Here is a 5,397-nt window from a genome sequence, read left to right as displayed (position 1 = left end):
GATCGTTACTGTCATCACTGGGGTGTGTCTTCATGGCTGAGGGCTGCCAGCGTTTGTCTTTTTGGTGCTTATATGAAATACAGCTACTGTACATTGCATTGAGTGTTGCATGTCTGTGAGGGCAGTGTTCCAGTAATGACAACAGTCTGGCAGTAGAGGGCAGTGTTCTAGTAATGACAACAGTCTGGCAGTAGAGGGCAGTGTTCCAGTAATGACAACAGTCTGGCAGTAGAGGGCAGTGTTCTAGTAATGACAACAGTCTGGCAGTAGAGGGCAGTGTTCCAGTAATGACAACAGTCTGGCAGTAGAGGGCAGTGTTCCAGTAATGACAACAGTCTGGCAGTAGAGGGCAGTGTTCCAGTAATGACAACAGTCTGGCAGTAGAGGGCAGTGTTCCAGTAATGACAACAGTCTGGCAGTAGAGGGCAGTGTTCCAGTAATGACAACAGTCTGGCAGTAGAGGGCAGTGTTCTAGTAATGACAACAGTCTGGCAGTAGAGGGCAGTGTTCCAGTAATGACAACAGTCTGGCAGTAGAGGGCAGTGTTCCAGTAATGACAACAGTCTGGCAGTAGAGGGCAGTGTTCCAGTAATGACAACAGTCTGGCAGTAGAGGGCAGTGTTCTAGTAATGACAACAGTCTGGCAGTAGAGGGCAGTGTTCCAGTAATGACAACAGTCTGGCAGTAGAGGGCAGTGTTCCAGTAATGACAACAGTCTGGCAGTAGAGGGCAGTGTTCTAGTAATGACAACAGTCTGGCAGTAGAGGGCAGTGTTCCAGTAATGACAACAGTCTGGCAGTAGAGGGCAGTGTTCCAGTAATGACAACAGTCTGGCAGTAGAGGGCAGTGTTCCAGTAATGACAACAGTCTGGCAGTAGAGGGCAGTGTTCCAGTAATGACAACAGTCTGGCAGTAGAGGGCAGTGTTCTAGTAATGACAACAGTCTGGCAGTAGAGGGCAGTGTTCTAGTAATGACAACAGTCTGGCAGTAGAGGGCAGTGTTCTGATGAAATAATGTGGTACATTCGTTGAATTGAAATATAGTTGTGTATTATTGTTAGTGTATATTTGGAGGCTGGGTATTACTATAAGTATTTATTTTAATGTGTGCTAAAAACAAAGTTTAAAGAAGCTTTGAAAACCAGGTTCTCCGTCCTAAATCTGAATCCTAGACATATGGATGTAATGTTCTGGCCTTTGAAATGTATGTCCCAAAGCTAGCTTTACCCTGCTGGATCCACAGGGTCCTGACAATCTATGTGCGTCCCAAATGGAACCCTATTCCCTACATAGTGCACTACTTTACCAGGCTCCATAGGACTTTGGTCAAAAGTAGTGCACTAGATAGGGAATAGGGTTCCATTTGGGACACTCAGTAAGGGTTCGAGGGTTCGATTCAGGAAGAGACATAGACCTTTATAGATATGGCTCTGAGTTCAGGTTTCATAGAGAAAAGACGAGTCTCTGCAAAAACATTTTTTTAATCTGCTTGTGTTTGTTTTTGGACCATTCATTTGAAGACTGGTATTCAATGCAACTCGTATTATAGTGTGTCTCACTATACAATTCACCTTTTCCACAGCGTTCGCGGAAATCGCCTTCATGCTAAGCGCTGTGCATTTCGGCTTAAGCGTCAATTACCTTTTACATGTCTGTTCTAGTGGCCTGTACTATAACGCGCATTGCATTGAGTCCCTTGCCAAACTGTGTCAGTCTATTACTGTATTTTGTTACTGTAATAAACCGTCTGGCTTCTGCCATCTGTTTAACAGCTGCTGTAAATAAAACAAACTTTGAAACGTTTATGTCTCGTTGTTCATAATTCATTTTTTTATCAACCAAGACATGTCCTCATTCCAGAAAAACATCTTGGAAGTTCAGTATGTATTGTTCTGTTATCTTTATGTATCTCTAATGGTTCCCTATGTATTACGTAGTGTACACTTGGGTCCAGAGCCCTAAATGTAGTCCACTATATATGGAATAGGGTGCTATCAGGGACGCATATTATGAGTTCATCTTTCTATTTTGTTATATAACAAATTAATCTTCCTTGATACAGTTTTCTCCAGACGGGTTACCCAGAAAGATAAAGATTATATCCTGTCTAGTGGCTATGGAGGGTAGAGAGGTGTGTGTGTGTGTGTGTTTCTCAGTGTCATGAATTGAGATCAGACGTGTCTATTGTCACTCATTCTGTCTTCATCGAAGGTTTTCATACAAACGCAATTGGCTGCGAGTCCCAAAAGGCATTAAAGGTTGTACACTATATAGGGAATAGGGTGCCGTGTGGAACACAGACATTTTGACATAGAAAACGGGGCTATTAGATAGTGTTGAGTGTTAAACATAATGACTATAAACTAAATGCCAGGCCTTATAACCCAGAGGCAGTGTGCTACTTTCACACCTTTGCAAAGATCCCATTTAGATAGAATACCACCAGCAAACTAGGTAGAAATCAAATCCAATTTTATGAGTCACATGCGCTGAATACAACAGGTGTAGTCCTTACACTGAAATGACTTACAGGCTCTAACCAACAATGCAGTTTAAAAACAAATACGGATAAGAATAAGAAATCAAAGTAACAAGTAATTAAAGAGCAGCAGTGAAATAACAATAGTGAGACTATATACAGGGTATTACGGTACAGAGTCAATGTGGAGGCTATATACAGGGTATTACGGTACAGAGTCAATGTGGAGGCTATATACAGGGGGTACCGGTACAGAGTCAATGTGGAGGCTATATACAGGGGGTACTGGTATAGAGTCAATGTGGAGGCTATATACAGGGGGTACCGGTACAGAGTCAATGTGGAGGCTATATACAGGGTATTACGGTACAGAGTCAATGTGGAGGCTATATACAGGGTATTACGGTACAGAGTCAATGTGGAGGCTATATACAGGGGGTACCGGTACAGAGTCAATGTGGAGGCTATATACAGGGTATTACGGTACAGAGTCAATGTGGAGGCTATATACAGGGGGTACCGGTACAGAGTCAATGTGGAGGCTATATACAGGGGGGTACTGGTATAGAGTCAATGTGGAGGCTATATACAGGGGGTACCGGTACAGAGTCAATGTGGAGGCTATATACAGGGGGGTACTGGTATAGAGTCAATGTGGAGGCTATATACAGGGGTACCGGTACCGAGTCAATGTGGAGGCTATATACAGGGGGTACCAGTACAGAGTCAATGTGGAGGCTATATACAGGGGGTACTGGTACAGAGTCAATGTGGAGGCTATATACAGGGGGTACCGGTACAGAGTCAATGTGGAGACTATATACAGGGGGTACCGGTACAGAGTCAATGTGGAGGCTATATACAGAGGGTACCGGTACAGAGTCAATGTGGAGACTATATACAGGGGGTACCGGTACAGAGTCAATGTGGAGGCTATATACAGGGGGTACCGGTACAGAGTCAATGTGGAGGCTATATACAGGGGGTACCGGCACAGAGTCAATGTGGAGGCTATATACAGGGGGTACCAGTACAGAGTCAATGTGGAGGCTATATACAGGGGGGTACCGGTACAGAGTCAATGTGGAGGCTATATACAGGGGGTACCGGTACAGAGTCAATGTGGAGACTATATACAGGGGGTACCGGTACAGAGTCAATGTGGAGGCTATATACAGGGGTACCAGTACAGAGTCAATGTGGAGACTATATACAGGGGGTACCGGTACAGAGTCAATGTGGAGGCTATATACAGGGGGTACCGGTACAGAGTCAATGTGGAGGCTATATACAGGGGGTACTGGCACAGAGTCAATGTGGAGGCTATATACAGGGGGGTACCGGTACAGAGTCAATGTGGAGGCTATATACAGGGGGGTACTGGTACAGAGTCAATGTGGAGGCTATATACAAGGGGGTACTGGTACAGAGTCAATGTGGAGGCTATATACAGGGGGTACCGGTACAGAGTCAATGTGGAGACTATATACAGGGTGTTACGGTACAGAGTCGATGTGGAGGCTATATACAGGGGGTACCGGTGCAGAGTCAATGTGGAGGCTATATACAGGGGGTACCGGTACAGAGTCAATGTGGAGGCTATATACAGGGGGTACCGGTACAGAGTCAATGTGGAGGCTATATACAGGGGGTACTGGTACAAAGTCAATGTGGAGGCTATATACAGGGGGGTACTGGTATAGAGTCAATGTGGAGGCTATATACAGGGGGTACTGGTACAGAGTCAATGTGGAGGCTATATACAGGGTGTTACGGTACAGAGTCAATGTGGAGGCTATATACAGAGGGTACTGGTACAGAGTCAATGTGGAGGCTATATACAGGGGGTACCGGTACAGAGTCAATGTGGAGGCTATATACAGGGGGTACCGGTACAGAGTCAACGTGGAGGCTATATACAGGGGGTACCGGTACAGAGTCAATGTGCGGGGGCACCGGTTAGTTGAGGTAATATGTGCATGAAGGTAGAGTTATTAAAGTGACTATGCATAGATGACATCAACAGAGAATAGCAGCGGTGTAAACGAGGTGGTGGTGGGGGGGCAATGTAAATAGTCTGGGTAGCCATTTGATTAGGTGTTCAGGAGTCTTATGGCTTCGGGGTAGAAGCTGTTTAGATGCCTCTTGGACCTAGACTTGGTGCTCCGGTACCACTTGCCGTGCGGTAGCAGAGAGAACAGTCTATGACTAGAATGACCATTTTTAGGGCCTTCCTCTGATACCGCCTGGCATAGAGGTCCTGGATGGCAGGAAGCTTTGCCTCAGTGATGTACTGGGTCGTTCGCACTACCCTCTGTAATGCCTTGCGGTCTGAGGCCGAGCAGTTGCCAAACCAGGAAGTGATGCAAGCAGTGGTTGTTTGTTTGTTACAGTAAAGGTTGAATGTGTAATTTGCTACTTCCTTAGGATAGCGTTTTATTTCATTGTGTGGGTTCAACCTGGGTAACTAAAGGTTAAGTAAAATGTTCTTAACTTGAACAATTCAAGTATTTTTTTTTACAGAAACTTTACTAGATGTTAGAGCTGGATGTCCTGTGTTTTAGTGTTTCCTTCTCACCATATAAAAAGCTATCAGCTATCAAATATCTGCCTTTGTGACAATACCCTACGTGGGTTTGTGAATGTACTTGTTTGATTCATTCTATTCAAACAGGCAGACTATTGCAGCACTGGGAACAATAACAGAGAAACCAATTTCATTTTTTATTTGTCCATGGCGTACATTGCATTGCATGCGCTGTCCATGGCGAAGAGATGGTTCAACATGAAAACAGCCCTGACACTAAGTAGCTCTATCATAGAACAGTTGTCTGTCCTCAAAGAACACATCTGTGGTTTAGAGGAGACAGGACGGGCCACGTGAAAAGGTCAAGGTATTAGCTAGATGACCATTGTTT

This window comes from Salmo trutta, chromosome 26 (assembly GCF_901001165.1).
Source record: "Salmo trutta chromosome 26, fSalTru1.1, whole genome shotgun sequence".
Classification (NCBI taxonomy): domain Eukaryota; kingdom Metazoa; phylum Chordata; class Actinopteri; order Salmoniformes; family Salmonidae; genus Salmo; species Salmo trutta.
The sequence above is the reverse complement of the archived record's forward strand: the minus strand, read 5'-3'. Positions refer to the sequence as shown.